This window comes from Castor canadensis, chromosome 3 (assembly GCF_047511655.1).
Source record: "Castor canadensis chromosome 3, mCasCan1.hap1v2, whole genome shotgun sequence".
NCBI lineage: Eukaryota > Metazoa > Chordata > Mammalia > Rodentia > Castoridae > Castor > Castor canadensis.
The window spans coordinates 88,819,599-88,838,509 of record NC_133388.1 but is presented as its reverse complement, the minus strand read 5'-3'; the positions used below and the strand labels follow the sequence as shown (position 1 = coordinate 88,838,509).

Here is an 18,911-nt window from a genome sequence, read left to right as displayed (position 1 = left end):
AAACACAAGCAAGTTTTGGCAAAGATGGGAAGAAATCAGACCCTTGTACATTGTTGGTGGGAAAGAAAACAGTGTAGGCACTGGAGAAAATGCTATGTTGCTTCTTCAAAAAGTTACAAGAAGAACTATCATATAATCCATCAATCTCACTTCTGTGTATTTATCCAAAATAATTGAAATTTGAATTTCAGAAAGGTATTTTCACTCTCATGTTTGTTGCAGCTCACCAAGAGAAGCTTCCTTAACCTTCTAGGAATCTCTCAGTCTTTTCACCATCACACATAATTCTGGATTTGCAGGGCCTGGTGCTGCTCAGATTTCTACAGCTTTCTGGGAAAAAGGCAATGAAATTAAAACACAAGTTTCTGAGGCCATGAATAGCAAGGCTATCTTAATTAAAATCCGTATTTCTTCATGGCAAATCTATGTCTGGAACCCCACAGAAATAACCTTTTTCTTTGAGATTCAAATATAAAAGGCTTTGTTTGTTCTGATATTGGCAGTTTCCCTAGCCTCATGTCCCCCTTTCTACTGCAGCATTTGAATCATTTTAGCTATATCAGTCATATGAGTATTTCCCCCTCAAACATTTCTAAACAACACTTTCATGGAGCTACAATTTCACATACCTTAGACTTTATCCTCTTGTATATTCACAGACATCTCCAATCATCACTATTGTATGTAATCACAGAACACAAACACAATAAAACATCTCTGTTTGACACTGCAGTGGCAGATATTTGTCAGTACAGATTTGTTCAAACCCTGAGAATGTACAACACAAAAAGAGAATGATAATGTAAAATTTGACTCTGGCAACTATGATGTGTCCACATGGGCTCATCAGTTTTCACAAATGAATTCCTCTGGTACAGGATGGTGATAATGGGGAAGACTATGGATTTGGCAGGTGGGGACAGGCAAGTAGTGAGAAATCTCTGTACCTTCTGCTTGATTGCCCAATTTTTTTTTGAAACTAAAACTGCTTCAAAAATAGAATTCATATAAAAATACTGAGGACATCTCTAGTGTTAAAACATTGAATTAGGAAAAGTGTAACACGAAATTTTTGTTAACCTGATTTTACTGTAAACAAATGACCTCTCATGAACCTAGAGTCAGAGAGGTGGAATGTAAATTTTATTAATATCAGACAACAAAGAATTTGCTGACTGTGACAAAAAGGACAAATACCAAAGGAACTTATCCTCTACTTGTATTTTAATAGAATTTCTATTGCTTTTCTATAACACTCTGGTTGCAAATTGTATATTTTGTCATTTTCTCTATCCAAAATATTACCATAAGTAGTGTGTGTGTTTGAACAACCAGAATATTTTCAGGAAGACAGGGGTGAGTTACAACAAAAATTCCTGGAAGGATCCAAGATGGCGACAAGGGTGAAGAAGCAATCACCTTGACCTCCGTAAATCAAAATCTTTCTTAGATGCTGGAGCCACAGTTGGCAGAAATAAAGCTCCAAGATGTATCAAAATTTCGACACTGTAAACCCCTAGCCCATGGAAAGCTTCTCCATACCATGTTACACTGAGAAAACAGGTGGGCTGCTGCCCTGCCAGACACTGGTTCCAAACCTGCTTTGGAGACATTTGGCAGATCAACATGTGAGCACAAAGCATCACACAGGATTCCTCCAGCAACCCCTGGGATAAACCAGTATAGCCCCCTAGGCAGATTGACCCCTAGCCCTGCAAAAGAAAAAAAAATCTTACTAAACAAGGAACTGAAAACTAACATACAGGAGAGTGGACAGGGTGTGTAAGTGCATGGGAGAAGGGGGGAGGTCAAGGAGCTGATCTCCATGCAAACCTTCAGTAAACAAATGGTTAGAAGGATAGATGGGCTGACAGTGGGCTGGTGATAAGCCACTGCCTGAAATAAGGCAGGCAGTGGTCCACAAAGCTCATCTCCTTAGTCAGTAAGAAACACCCAAAATCAAATGACACAGCAAAATTGAAAAACCATCATCAAACCATCACAACACGCTGACAGCAGGGGACCAGCTGATGGATCACTGATCTTGACCAGAGAAAGGGGGTGAGGCAAAGAAACAACCCCCCCAGCAAACCAACAGAGTGAAAACCCAACTCCAAAGCAGAAAGACTGATGGGCTACAGAGCTGTTATCTGGAACCTGAGGACAACATAAAATCTAAAAGTGTCATAGCTCACTGAGGGAGGCTGACTAAGCAGCTGCCACTGAAATACAGAAGAAAAACTGGTGAGACTCCCCAACCACCTAGTGAGACTAAACCAGAGCCTCTACTTAAATATGATCACCAGGGCTGGATACTGAAGGAGTAACACCAGAACTATTAAGACTGAAATTCTAATGTTCCTGAACCTGGAGTTCTTTTTGTGTGTTTGTTTGTTTGTTTTGTTTCTTGTTTGTTTGTATGTGTTTGATTGTTCATCTCTCCCTGCTGATTTCTTTGGTCTTTCTTGTTGCTGTTGTTGTTTTGTTTTCTTAGTTTTACTATTGTGAGTTAGTCAATACTAAATTACACCCAGACCAGGGACAGAAATAGCATACATGCACTAAGCTAAAAATCCAAAACACTCACAGAACAAAATTAAACCAAGGGAAAGCAAACAGGTAACTGAAATCACAAAAAGCCTATCAAGAACATGGTTACACAGTACCAACTATAGCCATGGGAAGACGAAAAACAGATGGAAACCATTCTCACCCCCCAAAACAATTTAATACAGGATTCAGAGGGAAATGAAGAAAATGGATACCAAGTTCCAGATTCCAACAAAACATAGATAAATGATTCCAAGGACCCCAACGATGCCCACAAGAACACTCTCAAAGAAGAAATCCAGCAAGTAATGACTGAGAATTTCATGGAGATGTTACTAGACATGGCCAACCAAAATGTACAAGAGTCACTAAATAACTTCCAAGACAACACAAATAAAGAATAAGAAAAGAAACAGAAAGGAATAAATGAACTCATTGGAGCTCTAAATACCACAGTGAAACAAAGAACACTAAAATAGAGAATTAATGAATTAAAGATGAAAATTGATAATATTAAAGAGCTCTCCATTATATGGAGAACTTAAGAAAAAAGAATGAAACAGAAATACAAAACACAATTTAAGGCCACTACAGCAGACTAGAAAAAGTAGAAGACAGAATCTCAGAACTTGAAGATAAAATGGAAACTAAAGGAAAAACTGAATAGCTATTATTCAAACAGCTCAAGACCTGTGCAAGGAATATGCAAGAATTCACTGACTCTAACAAAAGACCAAACCTGAGAATCATGGGCATTGAAGAAGGAGAAGAAGTGCAAGAAAAAGTAACACATAATATATTCAATAAAATATTAACAGAAATTTTTCCAAATCTAGAGAATGTTATGCTCATTCAGGTACAGGAAGCCTCCAGGACAACAAAGAGACTTGACCAACATAGAACTACACCATGACATATCATTAAAGCAACAGCAAAGAGAATAGAGAGAGAATACTGAAGGCTGTAATGGAGAAAGAAACAAATAACATATAAAGGTAAACCCATCAAAACCACAGCTGATTTCTCAATGGAAAACTTAAAAGCAAGAAGGGCATGGCGTAAGATATTATGAGCACTGAATAAAAATAACTTCAAACCTATGATACTCTATCCAGGAAAACCATCATTCAAAATAGAGTGAACAATAAAAGTCTTCCATGATAAGCAGAAACTATAACAATATATGACCTCCAAACCAACACTACAAAAGATACTTCAAGGAATTCTGCACACAGAAAAGGAGAGCAAGCAAAACCACGAGAGGACAGGCAGTACCAAATCACAGGAGAAGAAAAGGAATCAGAGAGTAACACTGATTCACCTGCACACAATCAAACCCTTAAACAACAAAAACAACTAAATGTCAGGAATCACCACATACCTATCAATACTAACACTGAATGTTAATGGACTTAACTCCCACAAAAACACACCATTTGTCAAACTGAATTAAAAAGGAAAAGCCAACAATCTGTTGTTTATAGGTGACCCATCTCATTGAGAGAAATAAGCAGTGGCGTAGGATGAAAAGCTAGAAGAAGATTTACCAAGCCAAAGACACCCAAAACAGGCAAGGGTAGCAATATTTATCACAGAAAAAATAGACTTAAAACTTACATTAATCAAAAGAGATAAAGAAGGACACATCAAAAGGAAATAACATTATCAACCTATATGCACACAATGTCAATGTACCCAATTTCATCAAACACACTCACTTCCCAGATCCAACAGACGCATCTCAACAAACACACTGGCCTCGTGTTTGGTGTGATCCTATTATCCCAGCTTACCAGATACAGTGAGAATTTTGTAGCTATATCATCATCAAGTTTAAGTGAAAGAAACTGAAAATGTGAAAACATACTGGAGGAAATAAGTCAAGTTTTCTGGAGAAATGATTTAATAAGGAAAATATTTGTATCTTATGAAGGAATAAGTCAGAGATTTGATATGGAAAAATTTAGCCTAGAATCTGTTGCATGAAGCACTAAGGGTGGGAGACACACAAAAGAGGTTTCTCAACATTTAGCAAAAATGTAAAAGACCAGTCATGAAATAAATAAGTAAATATTTTGTTTAAAGATTATTTCTGATCTATTTCTTCTTTGTCTGGAAGGAATTTTCTAATAACTTTTGAATAAAAATTCACAATAAGTTTAGCTGAAGCCCTGTAAAATCATGGTCACTAATCTCTGCTCAGTCCACAACAGACCAGAGCCATGTCCTGCTTCCTTTATCAGTGAGCTCTCTTGCTTATCATCATCGGCATATTTGCTCAATAATCTAGCTTTCTTGAGATTTCAGCTGGTAAGCTCTTGTGTATTTTAAAGAGAAAGAACATCCACTACACATAACAACTGTGTCAAATATTTTACAGCCCATGGTACCATCTTAGGTTTAAAGGCCATTCAAAGAACAATGACAAGTGAAGGTGAAATCAGGGCCTCAGTCTTGCTAAGTTTGCTAGGCAGTAACTCTATCACTTCAGCCACTAACACCAACCCTATTTTTGTGTTGGGTTTTTCAAGATAGGGTCTTACTAACTACTTGCTTTGGACTGGAACTGAACTGAGATCCTCTAAATCTCTGCTCTCGCATTAGCTACTTGCACCCAGCCAAGTGACATGAAGCGAGCACTGTAGGATGCATTTGTGAGGACTAGGGGGCAGTGTCTCCATTCTCCTCCTTCCACAATTGCCTTGGATTTCAAAGACTAGCAAAGTTACTAGAGGGCATGCCATCAACAGAAAGGCTGTCTCAGGCATCAGAGAAGAACTAAGACAAGTAGCTTCTGTGAGAAATGAAGGTTTGGAATCATTTCAACTTGTCTCAAGACTGAGAAGTCAGAATGGAGAACGTGTCTCAATGTGTGTTCATAAGCTTATGGCATCAGCTTGGCTGTAAGTAAGAGATGAAAACCTGGGACAACTTCATCCAACCTGGAGAGGATAGGGGTTTAGTCCCAGATCCTCCCAGGTTTTCTGCTGAATTAAAGAATTTGTGTCATTTCTGATTGTCTTTTTTGAGCAGGGTTACATGGAAAAGTTGAAGTAGAGCATAGTCCTGAGATTCTGAGACTCCTGGAGGGAGACAGTGGCAGCCTCAATTGCAGTCACACAACCAGTTATTTTCAAGGACTACATTGGTATAAACAAGATTCTGGGAAAGGCCCCAGATTCCTCTTTAGACTGTATTCTATTGAGCATGAAAAGCAGAATGACAGACTCAAAGCCATGTTATCCAAGAAGGGAAGTTCTGTGCATATCACTGCCCCTAAACCTGTAAACTAAGCCATTTACTTCTGTAGATGTATAGTGCTCCCCAGACACCTGAAACCTGCATCAAAACCTTGCAGCTTGGCTTTGCAACATGGGCAGAAGCTGTTTTCCTCCTCCAAGGGGAATTTATTCAGAGCCCAGAACCTTTTCTGGTTGTTATGTGCAGAATGAAGTCTGCACACAGCTGCAAAGCTGAGATTACTGTTCATTCTGTCATACTCTGTGCTTTGTTCATGTCTATGAGTCAGTCTGCTCTTCACAATAGTTCAGAGCTTCCTTATATATATATTCATATGCATACATGAATGGTTGCAAGAGTCTTGGTTTCTAGTCTATTGCCTTTAGAAAGAATCTGTGCAGGTACACATGCTCCTTCCTTCAAAGTATTTATGTTAGTTTTATCATAATAATTGAATCACATGGTTAGAAGTGAATCTTTTCCTTTTCATAGTGTCCTCTTGAGGGAAACATGGCAATGTCTCCATATCATAATAAAATAATTCAAAGAATTATCTATACTGAAGACAGAATAAAAGAAAGAAACAGGGCATGACTGTGTAGTCCTCAAGCTCAATTATTTTATTTTTGTCAATTGTCACAGTAACAGAGAAAAGGAGATTGGAGGGTATTTTTTTCAACCTATGTAAGCTATCATAAATCTTCAAGAATAAGGGAAAATTCCAAGGGTACTCCTTCTTTCCTCTTATAATGCCTGGTTTTCTGTCTCCTTTTTCTTCTTCTTGCTCATTCAGGTGTATGTCATCTGTAGGCACACCAAGAAAAGTGAATGGTGGGTTAGGGACAGGTATTGTGGAGAATAAGGACAAGTGCTACCCCAGGCCTCTTGATGCTTTAGTCTGGAACCTGCCAACTGTAAATGCCCTCCTAGAGGCATTTTGGGAAGTCAGAGAACCATAGATTCAAGACACTTGGCTCACAGACCTTTTCCCCAGTCACTCTGCACACAGCATCTTCTGCATCTGAGCCTCATTCACTCTTTCTCATCAATTAAGGAAAGGTCTCCATTCTCTCATGACTGTGTTAGGCTTCATGGATTTTTCTTGGATATAAAGAAGAGCTGTTTGAGTTCCTTGGAGTGTCAGATCACCAACAAGATATAGTCATTCTCTCATATTGTCAACAAATGGTTCTTCATGAATTGTGTAGATTTTAATTTTAGAGTTTTAATCTCATATGTTCTCCTAAAGGAACCAACGGCTGAGAATGGTTCATGTTTCATAATTTCAACCTCTTCAGGGACAAGACTAAACTGGGGAGTATGTACCAACCAGGAAGTGCTATCCTATTGGCTGACTCTCCCCTGGACATTTCTCACAATCATGCCAAGTGGGAGAGATGACTGGGCTGATGCACTTGTGTTATGTTATCTCCTCCATTGCAGATACAGACACATAGGCTAAACAGTGCATCCACGTTTTAGTGTCTGTTTGACTAGAGCAAAAGTGAGTATCGTGCAGACTTTCATTGACTATTTCAGGACTAAAAAGGATGACAGTGAAAGGAATCAACAGAGGGACCTGACATCTCCACTTGTCACCATTCCTCACCCAACATACTTAGGTCAAGAGTGCAGTTCACACCTGTGTACCTTCTGAGGAAGACACAGTTTCAGTGTGAGTGGCCATGACATATTTGGTGTGTACTTATGGCAACTGTAACAAAGTGTCACAAGTTGTGTGAATTTGACAACATAAATTTGTCATCTCACACATCTGGTGGCAACAACTGAAATCAAGGTGTTGGCAAGGTTGATGCCCTCTGAGGGTGGGTGGGAAGAATCTGTGCCAGGCCTCTCTCCTAGGCTTGTAGATGGGAATTTTCCTCTTTGTCTCTTCTCATCATCTTTCATCTATGCCTGTCTATGCCCATAGTTTCCACTCTTATGTTGGGTTAGTATACATGTTTATAGCCTCTTTTACCTTGATTACTTCTGTTAAGAAACCCTATCTCTAAATTGGATCACATTCTGAGGTACAACATTATGACTTCAACATATGAACTTAGGAGCTACAATTCACCTCAAGGCACTCAGTGATAGAAAGAGAGAGAGAGAGAGAGAGAGAGAGAGAGAGAGGAAGGAAGGAAGGAAGGGGAATAAAAGCAAATGACAGATGGAATCAAGGCTTGGGCAAGGCTAGAGAAAGCAGGGAAGGAGGAGCCTAGACACAGGCCTTTCTCCCATCTCACTTTTCATTCTGGCCAAAGGTCCAATGGGAAGCTCGTGTATTTACCATTATTCTTCTGAGAATGTCTCAATTCTCTCAAATTTATAACTGCAGCTCATGCATTTGAGACATAAATGTATCTTAAAAATTTCTGGAAAGGGTAAATTGTATTAAGATTTTCATTTCATATATGTATTAAGACAGCATAACAAAATGCACTGACAGTTGTTGAGTAATGGGGGTTGGGGAAAATAAGGAAAGAGAATAATAGAGGCAGTTAATCTGATTTTAGAACAATATATTCATGTATGAAATTTACAGAAATGTAAAACAGGTCCTCTTCAGGGTGAGTACCAGCAGGGAGGATAAAGGAGGGTGACTATGTTTGATGTACTTATATACTTGTATGAAAATAGAACAATGAAAAATCTGTTGAAATTATTTTAAAATTGGGGGAGGAGAATGAGGGAAAACAACTGTGGAGGTGAATCAAACCAAGGTACATTGTAAGCATATGTGGAAATGTCACAATGAAACTTCCTGTACCACTAATATATGCTAATAAATGTCAAAAATATTTATTTCTGCTTTATACTTACTACCTAAATAACTGCTAGGTATATTATTCTTATGGTGAGTCAAAGTACAAAGTAAAATTTCAACATTTAAATGTTTAAGCAACTATCTCAATATAGAATTAAAATGTGATGTCTTCTTGATTTTCTCTTGACAAGCTCTCAATGACTGTTAAACATTTAATGAACACATTTTCACTGTCTCTATTTATTTTTTTTAAACATCCATAATAAACACACTTTTAAAACAAATAAGATTATGCTGTAAATTTCTATAATTTGATTCAGTAAAAGAAAGTTTTGCAATTCAGAAATTATAACCTACCTCATTCTTGTTTATAATTTCCTCCATATATATACATGTATACATATATACTTGCAAATATATTTAATACAATTTTATTAATTTATAGATATATGTATTTATTCCTGTACTGGGGTTTGAACTCAAGGACTCACACTTGCTTGTCAGGTGTTCTATCACCTGAGCACTCCTCCAGTCCATTTCCATATAATTTTTACCTTATACTTTTTCAAAGTGTATCCTAATATGGATCTACCATAATATATTGACATTTGTATTGTAGAATATCCAATTATTTTCCACTTTTTTACCACTGTATATGATACACAATTTTACACATGTATTTATGAGAGTATTTCTGATGGAAAATTCCCAGATAAGAGGAATTCCTGCAACCAGTGATAAGTAAGTAGCCCCTTAAATCTTTACTACTTTTTATTTCAGGTATCAGGGTAGGAGCATGTCCATTTTCTGACACCATTGAAATCCTACATTTTTCCAAGTTGGATGGATAGAAATGATAGAAAGTGACTTCCACTTAGGTGTGTGTTAAAGTCTATTTGTCCTTAAGTCTGTAGAGGAAGCACTCAGGAATCTGGAGAAAGTAGCTGTCACTAGAGGCTCAAAACTCAGATTTCTTCTGTTATAATAAAAGAATTCAGAGCTATAGGTTTCTATCATTGATTTCTCTGCATTCTGACAAATTGACATTAGGTTTTATTATTATTAAGGAGAAAGAGGAAGGAGAGGAAGTGGACAGAGAAGCATTTCTACAGCAGAGCTGGGCTTGGTCCTGAGATGGTGGTATCTCCACTTCCACTTTCCACTCTGCAGATCAGAGGAGGGTGCGTGAGAACGTGCACATGTGCACACCTGCCTGTGCATGTGTATCCTTGTGTCTTGTTCTTGATTAGCTTCACTAACTCTGTGTTGCCTGTAGAAATATTTGGACAATGAAGCAGCAAAGGGGATCCATTATCTTGTAAGAACTCAATTCTCAGTGCATCTGACTGGCAGAAGTAATGCAGAAAACCCTGGCCCTGCTCCTGCTGTGGCTGAAACTTGGCTGTGAGTCAGAGGGATCTGGAAATGGGCAAAAGGCAGACAAACGCTAGGACATATCTCCTAGCACAGATAGGGAGTTGTGCCTGGATGGGAGTTTCTATAAAGATTGCAAAATATTAAATGTAATCCCCAAAGACTCATTGTCTCTAACCATTCCCTTCTCTGTCGTTCTCTTTGGGAATAGGGGTGAGCAGTGAACAGGAGGTGAAGCAGAGTCCTGGGACTCTGGAGAGGGAGACAGCTTGCTTCTCCACTGCACTTAAACCGACAGTGCTACTTATTTCCTTCAATGGTTCAGGGAGAACCCAGGGAAAAGTCCCATAGCTTTGATGCTAATTCAGCAAAGTCAATCTCAAGGATTACATAATGCATTATTCCATTTTATGACATTTTTATATGTAAAAATTACACAAATATAGAAAAATATAGTAAGTACCTGGGGATGGTTACACAGTTTCTTAGGGTGATGGAATAGTTCCGTGTGCTGACGGCAGTGGTAGTTACATACTCATGTATGTAACAAATATCCATGGAAGTGTACATGCACACACAGAGCACTTGTAAAACTGATGAGTCAGAATAAAGTGTGTACTTCAATGAATTATGTCAATATCAACTTCCTGGTTTTGATACAATGAAAGGATAATTGCATATAACTAAAATTATGTATCATGTTATAGAAGAAAGCTGAATATGCCAGAAACACTGTACTACCTTTTCAACTTCTATGTAATTTTAAAATTACCTCAAATAAAAAGTAAGTGTATGAGACAACAAGGTATTTAAACATTACCGGTTGGAATGTAAGGAGAGAAATCCCTTAAGCAAATTCTTATAAAACAAACATGTGGGTCAGGCATGGTAGTACATGTCTGTAATCCCAGCTACTTGGGAGGTGGAGATTGGGAGGATGAAGATTTGTGGCTATCGAGGACAAAAAGTACATGAGGACTCCATGTAAATCAACAAGTCTGGGGTGGTTTTGCATACCTGTGGTCCAAGCTACTAAGAGTCATAGAAGAATTTCAGTCTGAGTCCAGCCCTTGGCAAAAACACGAGACCCAATCTAAAAATAAGCAAAAAAGAAATGGAGGTGTGTGTCAAGTGATAGAACACCTGCCTAGCAACTGCAAGGCCCTGAGTTCAAGCTCCTGTACTGCCAAAAATAACCCCAAACAACAAGAAAACACACAGCTACTATGGCTCAATGAACCAGTTTTTGGCTTTTTCCCAAGAGAAATGAAAACAAACAATCAGGAGAAGATTTGTAGGAGAATGTTTATAGCAGCTTCCTTCATAGTAGAAATAAACAAGAGGAAAAAGTCCATGAACAAGATATTAAATCAACTGTGTTGTACACATTCAATAGAATATTAACCAATTATAAAATGCAGTGAACTACAGATACACATAACACAAATACACCTCGATCACATTATTTCTAGCAAAACTGCCAGACCTACACTAGCACATTCTATTTAATTGCAGTTTTTTAAAACTCTGAAACAGGGAAAGTAATCCAGGTAAATGAAAGCAGAACAGCATTACAGCTGTGTATAGGAGTGTTTGGTTGGGGCACAAGTGATCTTGATGGAGTGAAGGAAGAAGGATCCTATTTGCTGGTGGGGGTTGTTTTTACAGAGCTGCAATTTACAATTCGCCCCCAATCTACACTTTATACCATTTATTTTACTGTATAATCTATACTTCAATAAAAATAAAGACAGGTACTGAAATAAATCAAATAGGAAAAAACAATTGAACACAAGTGGAACTCAAATGCTGAGCATTTTAAGAAGTAAATAAAAAATGCATACTTAATAATATTGATAATTGAAAAAATAGACAATAGTTGAATGAAGTGGTAGGTTGATTAATGTCATCTGAAAAGGTTCATGTCCTAATCCTCAGAATCTGTGAACATGTTACCTTAAATTATAAATTAATAATTTTGGGTGGTGAAAAGATACCTGAGAAAACAACTTTAACAGAGGAAAGTTTTACTTTGGCTGAAGATTTCAGAGGGTTCAGTCCATAGTCTTTGATTTCATTGATTCTGGGCAGAACATCATAGTGGTGGAAATGTATAACAAAGGATGCTGTTCACCTAAGTGGGGACAAGAAGCAGAGACTGAGGAAGGGGCTAGGGACCAGGTATAACCTTCAAAGGTATGCCCATAATGACCTACTTCTTGCAACTAGGTTCCTCAATTTAATATTTCCAGAACCATCTCTCTCAAAAAAAAGCACTACCAGTTAAAGGTGATGTATCCCACCCATGAATCTGTTGGAAAATTTCATATTCAAACCACAACTCATCTTATAGAAAACTCTTGGTTTCCTAGGACTTCCATAAGAAAGTAGTTGGAGATTGAATGACTGAAAGCAAGAGATATTTCTTGTCTCACAGTCCTAGAAGTCAGATAGATACCTGAAATCAAGGTATTGGCATGTCTATGCCCCTGGTTCCCAAACACTCTAGAGAATACCCTGTCTCCCAATTCTGTTAGCTCTGGTAGTCTCAGGTTATAGTTGGAAGTGTGCTCTCTGTGTCTTCTCCCATCCTCTTCCCTTTGTGTGTGTACCTGTTTCTTCACATGACATACTTTTTATAAGGATACTGGTCAGATTGGACTGTGGGCCCAGCATACTCCAGCATGATTTCAATGTAATCAATTGCATCACCAACAATGCTTATATCTAGTATTTTTATATTAAAAAATACTAGAAATTAGGACTTCAACACATTAATTGTGGAAGGAGGAGGGGAAAATAAACAAAATTGCTTATGAAAAAAGAGACTTTGCAGATATAATTAATGTAAAGACCTTGAGATGGGGAGTTTATCCTGGATTATCAAAGTGAAGCCACATTACTAACCGGATTCATAGAAGAGAGAGACACTAGAGTCAGATTTTAAAAAGTTATGTGATATGGAAATAAGAAACGAGAGCCAGCTCTAAGGCAAGAAACATATTATTCCACATAGCCACCAGAAGGCAGTAGAACTACTTTTTCTGAATAAAACTTATTTTGTACTTTTTGTCTCCTAGAAACAGAAGAGACTAAATCTGTGTTGCTTTACAAATGAACATCAGTAGCTTCTTCAATATAGCAATAATAAACAGTCTGAGAAAAAAATCAGGATTACAATTCAATCCATAATAGAATTAAAATTGTGGTTATAAATTTAACCAATGAGGTAAAAGACCTCTACAAAGACCTTTAGTTCAACTCTTAGCAGGGTCAAAAATATATAAATAAAACTTAAAAATGAAACTACCATATGATCCTGCTATGCCATTCTTGGGTATACAAAAAAAAGGAATAGAAGTCAGCATACAATAGAAATTCCTGCACATGAATGTTTATTTAATACTATTCACAATAGCCAAGCTATGGAATCAACTGTGGTGTCCAAATTCAGCTACAAGTTCATATGGTCCTGACATGCTCCAATGTGCTTGCAGCCTGAATATGTTTATGTATCACATTGTGTAGGAGTGGATTATTGGATTGTCAAAAAAGAGCTGTATACTTATCATGCAGTTACCTTATAAGTGCCAAAAGAGTGTTTAACAAGTGAGACGGAATACTTCAAATCAATAGAACAGAAAACATGATATCATAGCAATTGTAGGACCCATAATCTAAAATATACACTTTTTTGTAGCTGCAACAGGACTGTATGTCCCTATCATCTTAAAAATCTTGTAAATAGCTGGGAGCTGGTGACTCATATCTGTAATCTTAGCTACCCTGGAGGCAGAGATCGGGGGATCACAGTTCAAAGCCAGCCCAGGAAAATAGTTTGCAAGACTTCTCAAAAAAACCCTTCACAGAAAAGGACTGGTGGAGGTGCTGAGTTCAAACACCAGTACTCAAAAAAGAAAAAAAAAACTTGCAAATAAAGTTCAATCTTGGATTTTAAGTAACAATAGTTTGTTCTTGCTTATATTTCACAAAACAGGAACAAGTGGCTAGCTTCTGAAAGTCCAAAGGACTGCCTTTTATCATTTGATTTAGAAGTAGCATTATTAACTGTTGAATTTAAATAGGCCCTAGAACTCAGTAAGGAAGAACAAAGAAATGCTATAATTATTTTGGATACCACTGTCTTTCATGGAGAAAGACAAAGACCCTTTCTTAAATTTCATAATGTTGTGGATGGTAAAAAGCAAATGCATATTAAATTAATGACCAATAATCAGATTACAAGGAGAGTCCATGGCTCATAATAAATTCTACTTTACATGAGTCTCCTAATTATCCTCTGAGAGACTAATGTGTGACAAGTAATACAATATACAGCTCCCCTCAGCTCCAGCTCTCAATAATAATGGAACTTCTCATGCCCCCCATTAGTACTGCCTAACTTAAGTACCAGAGAAAGACAAGTAGACAAAATAACAGCTTGTGGTGAGCCACAATTTTTCTCCTCTGTTTATAGTCTGTGAAACTATAAAACCCCATTTCCTGTTTGGGGGGCACAGCAGGTGGTGCATATGTACACTGTCAGACACTTGGAAACACTGGACTCTGAGCCTGAGAAAGAACAAGACACATTTGTGAAGAGAGCTATGTGCCACATGCTGCTCTCCAGTCTGCTGTGGACATTCATGGCCTTCACCTTCTCTGGTAAGGATGGTCCACACATGGCTGGGATGTAAAGGATGAAACCCTGTACATAGGCACATGGTGTTTCATATGGACCTGAGGGAGGAAGGGGCATTGGAGAAAAGCAAGCAAATGTGACTGCAATTTGGTATGTCTTTAGGTCCTAAATTAATTCTATTTCTTACAATATTTTTTCACTGCATCAAAGAGGATCAGCTCTGTTGTCTGATTGTTCCCACAGGATCCAGCGTGGCCCAGAAAGTGACTCAAGGCCAGGAAGCCATGTCCAGGCATGAGGGAGAAAAAGTCACCATAGACTGTTCATATGAGACAAGTCTGAGCTCATACTATCTTTTTTGGTACAAGCAACTTCCCAGTGGAGAGATGAATTTCCTTATTAGTCAGCATTCTAGTAGTCAGAATACAAAGAGTGGTCCCTATACTGTCAGTTTCCAAAAGTCAGCCAAACGCATCAGCCTCATCATTTCAGCCTTAAAGCGTGAGGATTCAGCAAAATATTTCTGTGCTCTCTGGGAAGACACAGTGATGGAAGTGACAGTAAAAGCTGAACAAAAACTCAGGCAGTAACTGAGTTAGAGAAAGTCTCCTGTGCAGGAGCCAGTTGAGATGCACACCTGTGATCCAGACAAGAAGGCAGTAGCTGTGGTTGCTGAACTGTGGTCAGGATTGGATGTTGAAATTCTAAGAAAAATCTCCTCTATCTTATTTGGAAATTGATTACATTCTGTCTTAAATTTTGAAATCAAAATTGATCACAAAGAGCATGTGTAAAGTTGCATAAAGTCAGAAAAATTTGCTCCAAAATAATTTAAGTGTCAGTTTCATTTAAAGATATTCACAATACACATCTTGGTGTAGTTTTCTGGAATAGCCATGAAAATTATTTCCTCAGCCCTTTTCCCTTCGACTTTATGTTAGTTAGTTATAATCAGGGAACCAGAACCACACCGGATAATTGAATGAGAGATCAATTATAAAGAATTGACTTTATGCAAAGAGTACAACAGTGGAGGAGCTAGACAAGGGTATTATGATTGCATCTGGTATAGAGCCTGAATTACTGATGGTCACCCAGATGAACATTTGGGTAGGAATGATTGATGAGGACAGATACACAGAGGAACTGTCACTTGTAAGGTTATAGTGGGACTCATTAGAACCTCTAAGGATAAAACTAAAATATGTCTCCCTCACCTCCTTCAATCTCATTTGGTGGATGACCTTGAGGACAAGCAGTGTCTTTTGCCATCATGCTTCATACATACTTGACCTTAAACAATGAGAAGCCAAAGAAATCCCCATAGGAATCAGAGGAATTGAATCAGCAATAAGATGTGGTGATTGATGAGTGTTAATATGTGAGCTGCTCCAGTGCTAGAGCTCTGAACCTGCAGAGCTACTTGAAATCCTTGATGAATCACAACTACCTTCCAAGTCTTGTACAATTTCTTTTGTGGCTAGAACAGATAATACAGAAAAGCACATTCTTGGAAATACACTTGCAGATGGTTAAGTGGAAACAGTACAAAATTACCACATACCTCCTTGTCAACTTCACATCCATATGCACCTACTTTAACTCCACTTAAAGTTCAAATAGACAATAGATCAATCATGCTTCCTGCTGATGTGATGCAATATTCCTCACTCAACCACAAACATTCTATCCTTCTCCCCAAAAGAGGATGCAAAGTTCATTTCTTCACCTGTGGAATATGATTATGCTTCCTCTAGCTGAGTCACACTCTCTCACTGATATCCTATAGCTGAAATACTGAGATATAACGAGATACAAAATTAACTCTCATTAGCATATTTGATATTGCTACATTCAGCCAAAATAGGAGAGTAAACCATTGTATATGTATATGTATGTGTATATGAGTATATGTATATATACTAAGATTAAAAAAAGAGATTTTGTATCTTCCATAGGTATAATAGCTCCTAATTTCACAAATGATCTCATGATTATAGCTGGTTTTATTAGCCACATGTTCACCTGTTCTTTTACCCATTCCCATAATCTCTCTGCTCATAACAAACTGTACTTACTAGATTTTCTATAAAACAAGATCCTCAGGTAAGAACAAAGTAATATGGATGCCATGAAGTTAAATATGAATTTTGGTAAGCCCATCACTCTAGTTTTGGTAGGAGAATTATAGCCAAACAAATGAAGGCGTTCCACATTTGGAGAGCCTATTTAACTGAAAAAGAACATCAACAAAATGTTGCCAAGAGAGAAAGTTCATATACTCTGTACTTGAGAAACATAAGGAATAATGCCTGACTTCACATAAAGCAGCACTGCAAATGAACAATTAAAAAGCATTTTGAAAGTGCTTGAAGAAAACAAAATTTTCAAGCTACCTTCCTGTGAACATGAAGTATATTTTTAATTTTCTGTTTTGAAAATCACTCTTAAGTCAGACACAGTGGTACATGTCTCTCATCCTAGTATGTGGGAAGCTAGTATAGAAGGGTTGAATGTTTAAGGCCAGACAGGGAAACATAGTCAGGCCCCACCTTTAAAAAACACTCTTAAGAAGGCAGAAAATCCATTCAGAGATTGGAAAACTGTATTTGCTGTTTCTTTTTAGAGGTTGGGTCTCACTATGTTGCCCTGGGCACAAGTGATCTTCCTGCTTCAGATTCCCGGGGACTATATTTACAAGCTGAATCAGCTGACTTTGTAACGCATATTTCCATAAATGGACTTAAATGCAGAAAATACATGAAAAGAAGATAAGAAAAAAAATCAATAAAATGGCAAAATTTAGACACTTAAGAAATGTATTGCATAGCAAATAACACATAAAAGCACTTAATATTAGGAAAATGAAAATAAAATGCTATTTAAGTGTTACATTTCTGTTCTTTCAGCACCATAAGTGTACTAAAGTAGTCAGGAGGAAATGACCATCTGATTGTAAAAGCAATGACTACCTCCAAGGAGAGGGATGATTCTCTAACATCTTCCATACTTGAGCCCATGTGAGGAGAAGAAAAGCAAAAATGAGCCACAGACATGGAGCTTGAAGGAAAGGTGAGACTTACTAAGAAAAAATGAAGTTAATTTCTATTAAGCCTATTATATGTGAGGAACTGTATGACAGATTCATTGAAACACTATGACACAGATTTTATTGTTCCCATTTTAATGTTTGGAATATAAAACATAAATTTCCCTAACTTTGAAGAGGTGCTCTTCAAAGTGGCAACTGAGAGGCTCCTAAAGAGCAGGGATTTGACTATGGAGAAGGAATGGTCCCAAAGCAGTGTGCCCTGATGTCTCAATGATGGTCATATTATTAACCAGCAATGGATCTCAATGGGACCTGGAGAGAGAGACTACGAAAGTAGCTACAAATTGCTCAAGGATGAGTAGATTAGAAAATCATCAAGTAACCAGTTAACAATGCTGAACGCATCAACAACTGTCTTCTGCAATGTTGTGCTGCAAGTATAGGGGGCTCCAGGGAAAGATATTGCTGGCACACTAGGGCATGTTTCCATATCAGGACCTTCACTCCTTGTCTGTAAATCTCTCCCCTCAAGCATCTATATGCCATACCTCTGACTTCCTCTATTCAGTGTCACCAGCTCATGAAAACCTTGTCTAAATCTCTATTTTCCTCCCTTGAGAATCAGAATCTCAAGACATCACTTGTGGAGAAAGGAAGTATTTCTTAGCTGTAGTAGTGCCACCTGGTGTCCAGATAAAATATTTTGAGACAATTACTCTGGCCAGCTTGGGGTCCTCTAGTGTTCATGTGTTAAACTTTGGGGAAGCCTAGTTGCATTAGAAGAGCTACCACTGCTGAACCAAAGTCAGCAAATTTCCATTGCAGTAATCATGCCAGAGAGGATTCAGGAAGACTGGCTGGCTGTTGATCTGTTGCCCTCCGAGATGTGAATGCGAATGAACATGACATAACAGATACAGTAGGTAGAGTGATTTGGACTGGAGTGCAGTGTACCTTGGAAATAAAGCTTGGCATTGCTGAAGGAGGTAGGATATTTTTCTCACCTAAGTGAAATTGTGTCTAGTGTTCTGCCCTTTGCTGTATTATATAAACACCTAAGAAGTGTGAGTAAGTCATTGATGGAGAAAATAAGCCATTGTAGAGAGCCTTGTGTAGTAAACATTTCCCATGTTACTCCTTGCCTCCCGTTCTCTCAGTATAACATGAACTGCATTGATTTCTCATCAGTAAGACACTTGATACTCCACATATATCCATTATAATCCATGAAACCTACTACATAAATTGAAAAGTACATCTCAGAAGAATTTTGTAAGCTTTAT

At 37.8% G+C, this 18,911-nt stretch overlaps 1 long non-coding RNA gene across 1 annotated transcript in view; it reads right to left on the bottom strand.

Moving 5' to 3' along the window:
* Positions 1-6,400: 6,400 nt before the first annotated feature.
* Positions 6,401-18,911, bottom strand: part of LOC141421302 (uncharacterized) — a 184,504-nt gene continuing 171,993 nt past the window's right edge. Inside the window, exons 5-6 of the long non-coding RNA XR_012445908.1 lie at positions 10,952-11,027; positions 6,401-6,594 (exon numbers count right to left, since the gene is read on the bottom strand). This is a non-coding gene — a long non-coding RNA (uncharacterized lncRNA). The remainder of the gene's footprint in view (positions 6,595-10,951; positions 11,028-18,911) is intronic.